The sequence below is a fragment of the Bos taurus genome, chromosome 29 (genome assembly GCF_002263795.3).
Source record: "Bos taurus isolate L1 Dominette 01449 registration number 42190680 breed Hereford chromosome 29, ARS-UCD2.0, whole genome shotgun sequence".
Taxonomy (NCBI): domain Eukaryota; kingdom Metazoa; phylum Chordata; class Mammalia; order Artiodactyla; family Bovidae; genus Bos; species Bos taurus.
Window position 1 is genome coordinate 31,300,469 of NC_037356.1, and position 16,984 is coordinate 31,317,452.

Sequence of the window (16,984 nt, forward strand, 5' to 3'; positions counted from 1 at the left end):
AGATGGAGGCTGGGGACGCATAACTTGTGGAACTTGCTCAGGTACAGAAAGTCCTACTTATCCTGCCATTGAGAAATATGATTTAGGACTATCCCTTGGCAAAAATAGAAACAAAAAATATGTCTCCACTAAAGCATAATATAGTGAAAAGGATATTTGAACTAAACTAGAAGACCCAAAGCCAAGTCAAAACTCATCCTTTTTTATCACTGTATATATTTTGGAAAAGCACTTAAAATCCTTGAGCTATTTTTTCCTATAAAATTGTTTGGCCTGAGGATCAGAAGGGATAATAATGGGGGAGCACTTTATAAACTGTGAGGCACTGTACAAATAGCATCTGTTATTGTTATTCCTTCTATTCTCCATTTCCCCGCCTTCCTTTTATAGCTCTTACTAAATTATATTCTGCAGAATGCTAGTTTTGATAGACATTTTAAAAGGGAGACTTAAATCCAAGTATGTTTGAGAAATACTGAATATTATATTGTCTGGAGATTCATAGTACACCTTAGTATGCTAAAGACTCTGATAATTGTGGTATTAAAGGAACTCATTGAATTTAGTTTAATCAAGTAACTCTCAGATTGATGTACCCAGAAGCCTGCAATTTATATGATCATTTGGTAGAACTAGTGTATTTTGGAACAAACCTGGTAAAGGTAAGGATTTCTCTATTTCCCCTGGATCCCTGGTACCTTGCCACTCCAGACTGCCCTCCTTAGAAGCACTGTGATGTACATTAATTCCTCAAAGCTCAAAGGATTAACTATTCATCCAGTAGTTCAAAACCACTCCCCCCCTCACCTCCCTACCTTGCCACAAAATCCATTTAAAAATTTTATCCGAGGACTTCCCTGGTGGTCCAGTGGTTAAAAATCCACATTCCAAAGCTAAGGATGCAGGTTTGATACCTGGTGAGGAAACTGAGAACCCACATGCCCCGGGGCAACTAAGCCAGATCGCACATTGCCAGCAAAGACCCCAAATGCTGCAATGAAATTCTGGTGTGCCGCAAGTAAGACGTGATGCAGCCAAGAAAATACATGTAATTCTTTTTTTTTTTTTTTTAATTTTCCCCTGGATGTTGTATTCACATGAACTTAATTGGTTTACCCAAATTTTGGTGATCCTCCACCCTAAAACTTCAATAGGAATTCAAATGCCTCTGCAATTGGGTATAATCACTATAAGTAAATAAAAGATGATGTGGTGGATGGATAAGTAATGTTGCATATGTAAAATGGGCTGGAGTAGGAGCAGATATAATTCCAGGGCACTATGCAGAATGTAGACTTCAACGCTTTTTTTCCAGCAAAGAAATGCAAATGAGGGGATGTGATAGCAATAGAGATTTAACATTGAGCCCATTTTTATTTAAAGTCAAATTTCTGTAAACTCTAGAGTGCTTTATAGTAACAGACCATGTATCTCTTAACTCATTTCACTGGACACATCTGAAGGAAATTCGACCCTTGAACTTTAAGTAGATTTCTTTACCTGATGATTAACGATGAGACCCTGATGAGCATTCCAGCAGCTAAAGAATTGAATTTTGGGGGGATCTTAGTTCCATGACCAAGGATCAAACCCGAGTCCCCTGCAGTGGACGTGCAGAGTCAACCAGTAGAATGCCAGGGAAGTCGCTAGGGGAGTAAAAATTCAAGACTATTTTCTCCAAAAGATTTGGGGTATAAAGAGAGGAAGTAGAAACTGCTGGTGAAAGTCTGGCTTGAATCACTGAGATGCTCATTTGCTCAAAGTGAAGGTTTTAGTTCTGAACAATCTTTCACTCCATAGGTTTCTATTTCAGCTGTTGCCACTGTTTCCTCTCTTCTCAGAAGTCTCTTGGTATTGCAGTTAAAAAGACAACTAAGCTTTGAGGCTTACTTGGGGGTAAAAACAAGGAAATATTCAAGCTTGAAAGGTAAATGTCGACATCCTTCCATCCTTCTAGAAATGCTTCTTTATCTACATGGCTTGGGGAGGAAAAAAAAAAAAAATGCCTTGAAAGTCTTTAGTGATCCCTGGTGGAATTGGCTCTGTAATGGTCAGATAATGACCGGAGTTTCTGAGCCTTACAAAAATTTTTGCTGGAAACAAGATCATACTGGACTGGATTTATACTCAGGTCATGCTATTATCGGAGAAGGCAATGGCACCCCACTCCAGTACTCTTGCCTGGAAAATCCCATGGACGGAGGAGCCTGGTGGGCTGCTAAGAGTCGGACACGACTGACGACTTCACTTTCACTTTCGCTTCATGCTGTTGTATATGTATGCGTATATGTCCCCTATGCCAATGAAACATTAAAACTGTTCATGGGAATTTTCCAAATGAAGATTTTGGAGGGATGTCTTGAAGATTGTGTTGTTACAGTTCCTGATTGGTCTGTTCTCTGATTCTTACTTTCCTTTCACGGAGAATCAGCATATGAATGTGAATTTCCCACATAAATGCACCCAGGGACCTGAAAAACTATTTGACTCCATTCATTAACTGCTCTATTCTGACTGATTTTCTGATGTCCAATCATGTTTCATGATGATTCTCGGTTTTCCCAAGTTCACTATGTGTGCTTATTTATGAAAATCACCTTTTAGAGAAAGTCTGGCCACATTCTTCAGCCTAGAGTTTGGAAAGTGGGTGCCATGTTTAGAAAGTAGTAGGAGACAACCTATACCCAGAGCAAGAGGATTTATGGGTTCCTAGAAACTGTGGGTCTTCAACAGTGCTGTGCTTGCGATTGGGTGAGGTGATAATAGAGAGTCACTGATTTGCTATTCATTGTGGGAAGTGACAAGTTGTGTTTATCACTACATACACAGGAAGGCCTTTATGAAATCAAAAGAAAAGAAAATGCTTACTTGCCTTAGAAATGTCAGTACGCCTTTAAGTGAAAGCTTGGTCCCCGGCAGGTCTGCTGGGAAAGATTAGGTTAATTTTCTATGTATTCCAATCTGCAGAATAAGATCCTGAATACAAACATGGCGATTTGGGATGTGAGCATAATCTTAGCAAAGGATGAACGATCCCTGTCTTCAGTGGTGACTCACCTTTTCATGGCCAAATTCTTTATATCAACAGCCAGCTATTCCTGTAACTTTCTGACTTTGGGGTGTGAGCTATAGAGTGTAAACCCTTTCCGAAAGCAATTTTGCTTCTCCTCATTTTCAGAGACTGCTTTATTAGAATACACTGGCATTTTGATTACATCATTACACAGAAACAAGTTTTTGATAAAGACTTTCGCTTAAAAGCAAACACTGTTCAAATCATAATTATTATAATTAAATTATTCTTATTAAGTAATTATCTAGATCTACTCATCTAACTATGGCAATATAAGAATTGACTGCATTCAACTAAAAAAAAATTAAAATGCTGCCAAGGCAAAAAATGGGTTAAATAGTCCAAATAGCTTCCCATTCTCCCTCTCCTGCTTCTCTCTCTGTCTCCTTCTCTCTCCACACACACATGCATGGCTTTCTCGTAGCATCTGTTTTCCTATTTAGAGCCCAAATCTGCCCAGATAGAAGCCCCTAGCCTCCTACCACCAATACCGCCACTAATGATACAGTTCCTACCTATGTGGAGAGTTACTCTCTGATTGTACCTGTACTGTTATTCCTGTGACTGTTAACCATGAGTTGGGGAAGACTTTTCCATCACTCACAATGTACTATCCTTGTAGAGGGAGCTCATTTGATCTAACCCCTGGCTTCTCTTTGCCCCTTATTTACTCTGACTAGAGAGAAGAAATGGCTGAAACTGAGCGATGAATTCAGGAAAAACACTTTAGGCATGCTTGGTTCAGCTCCTCTCTTACTCCCTTTGAGGACCAGCTGCCTAAAGGAAACAGAAATTAAACTCTCCCCCTAGTGAGTCATTCTTTGCTTTGCAGAAGGGGAATGCTTTGCCTCATCTAGTGCTCTGAATGGGAACGGTGATTGTTTATTTCCAGAATTTAGTTACTAGGCTCTTTTAGCTCTGACTCTAAGGCATATCCTTCCATTTAGACTTTATGATAGAGCTTCGAGACTAATGTTCTATGAACAGCCTCAGAAATGCCATAATATCCTTCTTTCTGGGACTCAGAGTGGCTGGGTGAGATTTTATGGATGCCAGTTCTCCATACCATTCATTACTAGCTGTAAGAAGCCTCGTCTGTTTATCCCAGTTTCCATAAAAATATTATCATTTTCTATATGTGCCCTGAAGCAAAAAAAACTTGAAAGACAAACTTTTTGTCAGCAATAGAGGTGATATTTTTATTTTTCTTGTGCCTGACTTTTGTCTTAACTTGTTCAGACCAGAGCAAGAAGAAGGCTCCTCTTTACCAAGGTGCCTCAGAGCTGTAGCATTGGTACTTACAGAATAATCTTTGCTGGTTTTTCCTCCTCCCTAAGACTGATCATGCATTTTTCTCCTTGTCAATCTAGTTTCATTATGTGGATGTTCCTTTTGGGTGCTCTCTTGGTGTTCACTGCTTTCCACCTAACCTTCTTCTCAGCTTTCCAGCAACTGGCATTTTCCTTATATGATTACTGGCTTTATCACATGCCCATAATTTTAAAAATAATAATAATTGGTATTCCTCAACAAAAGTACATGGTAAAAAGCACGAGCTGTGGAGTCAGATAAACTTGGTATAAATTCTCAAACTCTTTATTTGACCTTGGACAAAATAAATCTTCAAAAATGTCAGTTTCTTTATCTGTCATGGTTGGGATATTAATTGTGCTTGCCTCTCTGTATTGTGAAGATTAAACAAGATTAAATATATGCATGTAACACTTAATATAGTGTTTGACATATAGCATGCATTTGACAAGTATCAACTATTATTATTACTAAGAACAGAGACATGCAAGAAGTGAAGAACTCAGAAATCCTAGGAAAGTCCTCTGATCTCTACTACCTTATTCATAATAAGAGAAGCTTTATCTTCTACCATAGATTATCAGATGATTAGAAATCATAAACAGCATTAAAATAAAAATATTATCATTTTCTTTGTGTGCCTTGTTATAAAAAAATTTGGGGGGGGAAATGACAGGGAAAAATGCAAAATCAGGCCAAAAAGATTATAAAAATTCAGCAGTCTGAGGTCAGTAAGTTGTTGGTTCACAATTGGGCTCCCATATAACTTGATGCTTTTGAACTGTGGTGTTGGAGAAGACTCTTGAGAGTCCCTTGGACTGCAAGCAGATCCAACCAGTCCATTCTTAAGGAGATCAGCCCTGGGATTTCTTTGGAAGGAATGATGCTAAAGCTGAAACTCCAGTACTTTGGCCACCTCATGCAAAGAGCTGACTCATTGGAAAAGACTCTGATGCTGGGAGGGATTGGGGGCAGGAGGAGAAGGGGACGACAGAGGATGAGATGGCTGGATGGCATCACTGACTCGATGGATGTGAGTTTAAGTGAACTCTGGGAGTTGGTGATGGACAGGGAGGCCTGGCGTGCTGCAATTCATGGGATCTCAAAGAGTCGGACACGACTGAGCGAATGAACTGAACTGAACTGATAACTAGTGGAGAAGGAGACCAAGGAAAGAGACAGGCACTCCAGACTGGTAGGTGGCAGGTCTAATAAGCAAAGGAATTTATATTCAGGGCTTGTCTTGGACAGACCCAAGATGAATAGATCTCCACACCCGCCTGCCAGAATCATACACCCATAAAGAGGCTTTAACTGGATTCAGTCACACATATGCTGTCCAGATGGTCTCAGTAACACCTTACTCTCTCAAGTCTGTGTCCTTGGAACAGCTTCCACTGTGGGAACTGTAGGCAGAGGGTACATTTCAAGGACAGGGAAGGCATGAAGAGTCTCTGATTGTCCAGGTTCAGCTTTCTGGTGGAACCATACCCAAGGAAATTATGAAAGGAGTCAGAGGCCATCCAGGAGTTCCCAACTGATGAGGGATTGGCAGAATGACTAATAGCCTCCCTTCCTCAAGTGAGGGCTCTAAACATGCCCTAGTTGTGTCAACACTGCCTCTGGCCTAACCCAAGCTTTTTCCGGTCACCTCCTAAATGAGGCTACCGCCGTTAGGGGATGAGGAAAACTAAGAACCATGGTATAGATGCTCATTGAATGCACAGTGATTGGGGTCACATTATGGAAAGAAAAGCTTCTATATGCACATTGCTTTGAACTGTTTGAAACATTTTTGTATCTATAGATCTCATTTTGACCTCATAGTAACCTCATGGGGTATTTGGTGGAGTATTGAAATCTTCGCATGAAAAATAAAGAAATCTAGATGAAAAGAAAGGGTACTGAAACAAAATATCCTTCCAAAGAGACACCACAGCTGAAGCTCTGCAGTCTCGCCTCTTTCCCTTAGACATGCTATTGTCATATGTAGTGAATAGTTCTTTCTTGGTGACCCATATGTACATGTATGTGCTCAGTTGTGTCTGACTCTTTGCGACCCATGGACTGTAGCCTGCCAGGCTCCTCTGTCCATGGGACTATCCCAGCAAGAATATTGGTGTGGGTTGCCATTTCTTACTCCCAGAGATCTTCCGCACTCAGGGATCAAACCCACATCTCTTCTACATTGGCAGGTAGATTCTTTACCTTTGTGCCACCGGGGAAGCCTCGTATGTATATATACTGGCAGCACCGTGCAGCTTGTCAGAAGCCCAGGTGGTGACCTATATTTTATTATAATGTGAAAATTTATAAATAATGGTATCAAGACAAATAATGACATTTCCACTTCTTGAAGTTCTAAAATATTTATAGACTAGCTTTAGCCTTCACAATAATTCTGCAATAAAGACATTATTAACCTAGCTTTAGATATTAAGAAAACATAAAAATATGAATCCAGGCTTTTATATCCTCAAAACTTGTTATTTCTGTGTTGCACATTATCTTCCAAAATGAGTCTTTAGAGCAGCTATTAAGAATGGAACAGAACCTGAGCAGCAAAGAGTATTGAATTTATCTATAAATATCCTTGGCTTGCCTTCAAGGAAATGTGGATTCAAAAAGAAGTATGATATGTGGAAAAGCCTGATAAAAGCTTTAAAATTTGGAAACTATTTCAGTTTTTCCAAGAGGAATATTCAACACATTTAGAGTCTCCAAGAGTTAGTAGACCTTGACCTTTAGTTGTTCCCAGGAATCTAACCAGAAGTAGTTTCTACTAAGTCAAGGAATATTTGCAAAGAATTTTCAAACTTCCCTGATAGCTCAGTTGGGAAAGAATCCGCCTGCAATGCGGGACACCAGGGTTCAATCCCTGGGTTGGGAAGATCCCTTGGAGAAGGGAAAGGCTGCCCACTCCAGTATTCTGGCTTGGAGAATTCCATGGACTGTATAGACCATGGACCATGGGGTCGCAGAGTCGGACACAACTGAGCAACTTTCACAGACACACAAACTGCTGCTCTTAAAACCCCCATCAACCCCAGCCAAAACCTGTAAAAGAGTGTGCTGAAGGGAAGTTAATCAGATTCTGATCAACACACACACACACACACACACACACACACAATATAAAAGGCAATGAAGAGCAGAGCAACGTGAAAATAAAGGACAAATTCCAGCTGCTTTATTCCCCCTTCAAGGACATACATGTATATGTAAAGAGTTTCTATATGTTAAACAAGGTAGAACTATAGACATTCTGTAGTTAAGAAAGAATCAGAGAATTCTTTCTCACATTATGTCTTAGGAGTCTCTGAAATATCTGTCTTTTTTTTTTTTAAAGATTTCTTTCTTTCTTTCTTTTTGGCTGCACTGGCTCTTTGTTGCTTTGCATGAACGTTCTCTAGTTGCAGCGGGGGAGGGGCTGCTCTCTGGTTGCCGTGAGGGGCTTCTCACTGCAGTGGCCTCTCGTGTGGGGCACAGGCTCTAAGCGGGTGGGCTTCAGTAGTCACGGAACAGGGGCTTTGTCATCCCACAGCATGTGGAATCTTCCTGGACCAGGGATCCAACCCATGTGCCCTGCATTGCAAGGTGGATTCTTAGCCACTAGACCACCAGGGAAGTTCTCTATCTTTTATAATATGACAAATGCTTTCAGAAAGTTAACATGTATCAAATTTTCTTACTATGAAAAAAAAAAAATTTTCTTACTAGGAACCCATTCTGGATAAAGACTAATAATATGGTTCAGGAAAGAAAGGGACATGGCAACTTCAGATCAATCTTAATATACTTGCTACCTCAGGAAAATGAAAGACTTTGGGGCATTACTGATCATAAGAAATACATACTTAGAATGTGATTCATTATACATTATTATTTTAGTCTGCAAGGATTCTGTCACCATGCTAAGTTGTGGGAGGGAGATGAAGGAAAAATGACCAAGACCTTGCCCTAAGTAAACTGAACAAACTTGGTGGAGAGACAAGGCTTATATCAATGAAGTTATCACTTATACTGCTGCTGATGGAGAGTGAACGTTCTCTTTCCCAGGAAATCACAACCTAAATTGGACAAATAATCTACTGTGTGAAGCAACCAGAAATAAACCCAAGTGGACTTACAGGACTAGCAGGCTGGCATGACTAACCTAATGAGTGCTTTGAGTCATGTTCAGACATCCTGAAGTATTTAGCACAACCTTGCTGGAGTAGGTGAAAGCTTAAAAGAGCAAAGTGGGAAGTGGATTACAGTTCTGTTACTCCTCCCTCCTCTTTTGATCTTGCTTTATCTGATGGTCTGTGGGCTCTCTTGTCCTTTCTAAACCATTGACAGAGAATCCTAAACAATTGTAATAAGAAGTCGCTGATGTTCAAGACCTAAATCCCTTAGGTCTGACATCTTCCACTGCTCAACATTTGAGATAAGGGATGTCTGTGCCTGTCTTCCTGCCAGCTTTCTCTCACTACAGATTATTCCTTTTTCTTCTTTGAGCCTCTGTGCTTTACATCGCCTAAGGATAAGCCTGGCACTTGTTACCACGGATGATCCAATTAGCAGAGAAGGGAGCAGCCCAGCTGCAACAACACACAGACTCTGGTATGAGCCCCACAGAGAAAAGGCAACACTTTAGACACTCTCTGTGCATAGCTGCCTGTCTGTTCTCTCTGTGATCTTAGAGCAAAGACTTAGGGAACTGTGTTAACTGCCCAAGGTTAGCATTCAAATCCAGAACAGATGGATGAGAAATTACGTATGTTTCTATTGGTGCAGGTTCACTAAATACCTCCCACAATCTGGACCTTTCTAACAGCCATTTACTATTTTTTTTTTTAGACTGGACAATAGAAAAAGAGAATTTTACATGAAGCTGAAATTCCCCAGAGAAAGTGTATTTATACACTGAACTAAGAGGCACCAGTATGTGTCTCACATTTTTTATCCTGAAACTTAGGAAATTCTTCTGTTTATAAACCGCCTGTGGGTTGAAGATGAGGAAACTGTGGGCCCTTTGGAGTAGATCAGAATTCAAAATGATCTTAGTTCGTTCCGTTTTTTTAAGAAGAATTGCTCAGGCAACAGTATTTGTTCAGAACTGGAGGAGATGCAAAGAATCCCTTTCTGGTTCTCCAGGGCCACCTGTTGAGATGAGATCCTTACCATTTACACATTCTCAGTTCCTAGTTTGTAGACATCAGTTAGTCTAGTGGGGGCAGTATACTGCCCAGGTAGCCACCAGATATTTAGGGAGTTTTGTTTGTTTTTGTTTTTTAATGACTGGGGTGTTATCATCTAGTATGGGAGATTCCCTTTTGGCTCAGCTGGTAAAAAAGCTGCCTTAATGGGAGATTTTGGTGATAACAGAAATCACTTTAGAGATCAGAGATGCTAAATACCTTGTAAGGCTCAAACAATTGCCTAATTCAAAATGTCAGAAGCAACCTTCCCACTCATAATTGAGAGAGCACAGCGTTTTGACTTTTTACATTAGCCCCAAGATCTTTGCCTTAACATATCCCTAAGGCCCATTCTTTGAAACAACAAAGGAGAACTTCTGTGTTGGAGGCTGTATCAGCCACCTTAGGCTAACACAGGATGCAATAACAACCTAAATCTCAACGGCTTGTAACAAGAAGGTTTTTCCCTCATGTCCCATGTCCATTTTGGGGTCTCTTAGGGCTCTCATCCATATACTCTTATGTCTTGGATCCAGGCTAAAGGATAAAGCTGGAATTCAGAAGAAGATGTAGTGAAATCATGAAATGACACTAAAACCCCTTGAAAGCAGAGCATATCATTTCCACACATGTTTCATTGGTTAAAGTAAATCACATGCCCAAGCTTGATATCAGCAATGCACAAATATATAAATCCTCTTTCAGAGAGATGCAACAAATATTTTGGATGAAAATACAATTTACTTTAAAGGAAGTGGAGTGGAAAGGTTTTTTTTTTATTATATACTGAATATAATACAGCCTCTTAAAAAGGGTTCTAGAAAGAAAATCCACTTCTGATCACAAAATCAGAGCAAATTAATTCTCTGACTCCCTTGAATTTGAGCTTCAGAAGAAGAAAGTGGAAACCCATCAGAAGAATAAAGAATCAGAACAAATTTATCTACGCCAAAATTATACGTTTTACTAAGACATAATTTACATATAACATTGTGTAAAATTAAGGTGTGTACTGTGATGCTTTGATATATTTGTATATGGCAATTTGATTACCATCACAGCTGAAGCTAACACCTCTATTGTGTCACATAATTATCATTTCCTTTTTTGTGATTAAGATGTTTAAGATCTGGTCTCTTAGCAAGTTTGATATTTACAATATAGTTGCTGTTGTTGTTCAGACACTAAGTCATGTCCAACTCTTTGTTACCCCATTAACTGCAGCATGCCAGCTTTCTCTGTCCATCACTATCTTTCTGAGTTTGCTCATACTCATGTCCATTGAGTCAATGATGCCATCCATCCATCTTATCCTGTCGTCCCCTTCTCCTCTTGCCCTCAATTTATCCCAGCATCAGGGTCTTTTCCAGTGGGTCAACTCTTCGCATCAGGTGGCCAAAATATTGGAGCTTCAGCTTCAACATCAGTCCTTCCAGTGAATATTCAGGGTAGATTTCCTTTAGGATTGACTGGTTTGATCGCCTTGCTGTCCAAGGGACTCTCAATAGTCTTCTCCAGTACAATTCAAAAGAGTCAATTCTTCACTGCTCAGCCTTCTTTATGGTCCAACTCTCACACCAGTACCTGACTACTGGAAAACCATAGGTTTAACTATATGGATCTCTGTTGGCAACATGATGTCTCTGCTTTTTAATACACTGTCTAGGTTTGTCATAGCTATTCTTCCAAGGAGCAAGCAGCTTTTAATTTCATGGTTGCAGCCACCATCCACATGGATTTTGGAGCCCAAGAAAATGAAATCTGACATGGTTTCCACATTTTAAAATATAGCATTGTTGTCTATAATCACTGCACTGTGGATTTGAGCTCCAGAATTTACTTATCTGGCTGAAAGTTTGGACCCTTAACATCTTCCCAATTCTCCCAATGCCTGCTGCTGCTGCTCCTGATGCTGCTGCTGCTGCTAAGTCGCTTCAGTTGTATCCCACTCTGTGTGACCCCATAGACGACAGCCCACCAGGCTTCTCTGTCCCTGGGATTCTCCAGGCAAGAATACTGGAGTGGGTTGCCATTTCCTTCTCCCCTCCCAATGCCTATCCCCTGGTAACTACCATTGTCCTGTCTGTCTTTATGGTTTCACTTTTTAGATTCCACTGTAAGTGATATAGTATTTGTCTTTCTTTGTCTGGCTTATCTCACCAAGCATAATACCCTCAAGGTACATTATTACAAACACTGAGATTTCTTTCTTTCTCAAGGATCATTTTCCATTGTATAGATGCATCACATTATCCTTTCATCTGCTGATGGATATTCAGATTGCTTCCCTGTCTTGGCTATCATGAACAATGCTACAGCAAACATGAGAGTTGCAGGTATTTTTTGATATCCTGGTTTTTTTTTTTTGCTCTGAATATGTACCCAGAAGTGAAGTTGTTGGATTATACGATAGTTTCACTTTTAGCTCTTTTGAGGAACCTCATATTGTTTTCCATATTGGTTAAACCAGTTTATACTCCCACCAACAATGTACATTGTACATTTTTCCCAGCATGTACACATCCTTGCCAATACTTATCTTTTGTCTTCTTATGGATAGCCATCCTAACAAGTGTTAAGTGATTTATCATTGTGGTTTTGATTTGCATTTCCCTGATTAGTGATGCTGAGCCTCTTTCATGTATCTGTTGGCCATTTCTATGTCTTCTTTGGGAAAAAAAAGAATGTCTGTTTAGTTCTGCCTGTTTTTAAATCAGATAGCTTGGGTGTTTGTTGTTGTTGATGTTGTGTGAGTTTATACATTTTGGATATGAGCTCCTTATCTAATAAGTGGTTTACAAACGTCTTCTCCCATTGCATAAGTTGCCTTCTCATTTGCTGAGTGTTTCTTCCGCTGTTCATAGGCTTTTTGGTTTGAGGTAACAGCAGTTTTTAGTTTGATGTAGTAGTTCAGTTTAATGAACAAACTGGTCATCTCCAACATCTTTTATTCTCTCTTCCTGTTTTCACTGCCAAATCAGATCTACCTCCTAATTCTATCAGTGTCTGTCATTAGCCCAGCCACGCAAGCTTGCATTGTCTTTGTGCTAAATAAATAAAATTCTATTTGTATTTTTTTCCTTAACCTTCTTTTGCCTTAACTCAACTCCACTCAAATATTCACCACTTCCTGTTAATAATTTGTGCATATTTTCTCTTTTTATCTGTCCCTAGGTATAGGAATCAAAACCACATGTTTTCTGAATGAGAAAAATATCTTGCACACAAGAAATAAAATGGTTAAATCACCTTTATAGAAAAATTTAAAGGCTATGAATATGAAATTGTTTTTATGTTATTAACATAATGTTTGTTATTAAAAATTTTAATAGAATCATTTTAAAATACTGACAATATGGTACATGAGCAATGACATTATAGCTGCTAGATTAATTCTGCAGTCATTATATAGTACGTTGGCAATACTAAATAGACACACTCAGCTGGCACATTTAATGATATCACTAACTTTTTGTACACAACAGATTTTGATTAATGGTGATAAGAAGCTTTAAATAGTGGGTGTTTTTTTTTTTTTTTAAGAACTTAGTAGATTTGATTGTAAATGAGTAAATCTCAACAATCTTTCAACTACCAAAAATGATTAGGAGTGGATAGAAATTATTTTGACAAGCTTGTGTTTAAAATGTTAGACCTTTTAAATTCACACTTATAAAAATCTTATTAATATGTGTAATTTATGCTAGTTCTCACTTTGATTCAAAAAACTACCCAAACTTTCCTCATACTCTTTATATCCTTTATTTGTCTAAATGGAATATGATTTCTCATGGACATTAATATGATATACGATTTGGGGACTTTTCATTCTGAAATTTTGAGATAGGAAATTTGAAATTCTGATTCTATAACATTCTTACAAGAAATAAAGAACTTCAACATAAAAATCTCCATCATTGATGAGTTGCTTTTAAAGAATGAAATAAATAAAGGTTAAATAAAATTCTTAAATTCTTAATGCTATGAATACTAGAGTAGTGACATGTCAATAAAATTTTAATTCAAAATATGAGCTCAGTTCAGTATCAGTATCAGGTCAGTCGCTCAGTCATCACACTTTGCAACCCCATGGACTGTAGCACGCCAGGCCTCCCTGTTCATCACCAACTCCCAGAGTTTACTCAAACTCATGTCCATCACGTCAGTGATGCCATCCAACCATCTCATCCTCTATCGTCCCCTTCTCCTCCTGCCTTCAATCTTTCCCAGCATCAGGGTCTCTTCCAGTGAGTCAATTTTCCACATCAGGTGGCCAAAGGATTGGAGTTTCAGCTTCAACATCAGTCCTTCCAATGAATATTCAGGATTGATTTCCTTTAGGATGGACTGGTTGGATCTCCTTGCAGTCCAAGGGATTAAGAGTCTTCTCCAACATCACAGTTCAAAAGCATCAATTCTTCGGTGCTCAGCTTTCTTTATAGTCCAACTCTCACAACCATACATGACTACTAGAAAAACCATAGCCTTGACTAGATGGACCTTTGTTGGCAAAGTAATGTCTCTGCTTTTTAATATACTGTCTAGGTTGGTCATAACTTTTCCTCCAAGGAGTAAGCATCTTTTAATTTCATGGCTACAGTGATTTTGGAGCCCCAAAAATAGTCTGCCACTGTTTCCGCATCTATTTTCTGTGAAGTGATGGACTGGATGCCATGATCTTAGTTTTCTGAATGTTGAGCTTTAAGCCAACTTTTTCACTCTCCTCTTTTACTTTCATCAAGAGGCTCTTTAGTTCTTCTTCACTTTCTGCCATGAGGGTGGTGTCATCTGCGTATCTGAGATTATTGGTATTTCTCCTGGCAATCTTGATATTAGCTAGTAATGATTATTGTGTTGTAGAAATGGTAAACAGATTGGTAATTTCCAGGGCTCAAAGGAGAGAGAGGGTAAGTGAACCACAGGGCATTTTTTTGGGCAATGAGGTCATGATGTATAATATTGTAATGAGGGAGGCATAACAACATGCATTTGCCATTACCCATAGACCTTGGTGGCACAAGGAGTGACATTTAATGTATACAAAATTTTAAATATCATTTAAGTGTTTGTGGGGCCTCAGGATGGACTACTGCATGTGACAAATGATCTAAGTAGTGGGTGGTGGGGGAAAGACGCTGAACTAAGTAATTTCGGAAATAAGTGGAGTCTTTAATACTTAAGGCCAAAGGAACTGTACATAAGCACTGTATTCTAATTAGATAAAGTTACTTCTTTCTGCCGTATGGTTAACAATTCTGAAACCACTGTACATGTATCCTGAAGCTAAACAATTAAGTTAAAATATGATGGCAGTTGAGATCCAAATTTCATAATATTGGAGATGCTACAAAGAAGCAAAGGAAGAAACTAGAATGATCCATGTGATAATGAGTAGTGTAATATGGTTATTAAGAATAGTAACTGGGATCCTAGAAGAGAAAAAAGACATTGTGTCAAAACCAAGAAAATCTAGATAAGGTATAGACTCTGCTGAATAATACTGCATCAATATCTGTTCATTAGTTGTGACAACTGTACTATATTAATGTAAGATGTTAATAAGAAAGGAAATTGGGTGTAGCCTCCATAAAAGCTCTCTGTATTTTCTAATCAATTTTTCTCTAAAGCTAAACTACTCTAAAATCAAATTTTACTTTCAAACCCATGAAAGACAATCTATAAATCCAGTAAACAATATACTTCATGCCCCTCAAAATTAGAGATAATTAAGCAAAATGAATGAGACTTTGAAATAAATTGCTTAAAATCCTCAAAGTGACATAATATGAAATAGTATCCAGGCCAAAAAAAAAAAAAAAGGGAATTTTTAAAACTTGTTCAGGCAAATGTGAAAAAGAGCCAAGACAGGTCATTTAGAAAGACATGGTCTTAGTCAATTAGTTTGACTCAAGAAATTTTTCAGACATCCTCAGGTCTTCCTTGATTTGGTTGCTATGCTTACCATCATCTTGATTAAAATTTATGGGCAGTGTTAAGGAATTTAAGCAGATGAGTGCTATGTGTTGTGACTTATTCAGGATTGAGTTGAATCTGGGAAAGCTAGAGGGTGAGGAGGGCTTCCCTGGTGGCTCAGCGTAAAGAATCAGCCTGCAATCCAGGAAATGCAGGCTTGAGCTCTGAGTCAGGAAGATCCCCTGGAGAAGGAAATGGCAACCCACTTTAGTCTATTCTTCCCTGGGAAATCCCATGGACAGAAGAACCTATCAGGCTATAGTCCACAGGGTTGCAAAAGAGTCAGACCCGACTTAGTGACTAAAAAACAACAAAAGTGGGGAATTAGAGAACGGTTTTCTTAGTACTTCAAGTATAAACATACTATATATAACAAAAGATGAGGTAAGAAGAAGATTAAGAGGAGTATGAATTTTAGACATATTGAAGAGATGGAGTCAATTGGTCTTGGTGATTGGTTTATGTTCAGGTATATTGAGAAAGAAGTGATATGTATGTATGAATGTTAACAATAAACCTGTTAAGTGAAACAAGATATGTGGATTCCCTGATTGATTGCAGAGAGAGTTATTACGCACCTATTATATACCATGTGTTAAGTGGATCCTTGAGAAAAAGCACCAAAGAAGACAAATGCATTTCCTGCTCTTGTGGAGCTCACAGTCAATTAAAAAAAAAAAAAAACATATATTAACATATAATTATGTAAACCTGACTTAGTATGAAAATGCTATAAAAAATGCTTTTAGAGGATTAATAAAGTAATGATATCCACTGTGAGGGTTAGGGGAGCTGTGCTGAGCAGTGTAAGAGGTAGGAAAAGAATCTGAGGACTAAAAGTTAATGATTCTCCTTTGGAGGATTTAAAGTACATCCTTCGGTGTAAATATCCTCTGGATAAACAAAAGATGCCACCTTTTCTTCAGCATTCTTCAATCAGGTGTTGTTGTTCATTTGCTAAGTCATGTCCAGCACTTTGCAATCCCATGGACAGTGGTATGCCAGACTTCTCTGTCTTTTACTAACTGTTTTATAAACATTCATTTCAGGTTGTGGACAGATATAGAAGCGTTTTCTTTTTCCCTCACCCTGCAACTAAAATCTTTATCACAGGTTGCCAGTGGCACCCATGGTCCATGTGGATCATGACATTTTAGTGCCTACTGTACACCAAAAAAAAATGCACAGAAGAATAGAACAAGCATTAGGGAGGGTAAACTTTTGGTGGGGGGCCATGTTAGCCATAGCACCATGGTTGGTGCTTTGTTTCAGTTTGTTCTGTTTAGAAAAACAATTCTTACTGTTTCTGGGATGAATGAGACAAGAGTCTCCAGGAGGCAGGTACAATGACCTCAGGAACTCTAGGATCCCTTCCAGAATCTGAAAACACAGGTACCTACTTCCCCTGAACCCTGTCTTACAAACAATGCCTTATCTCTTACAC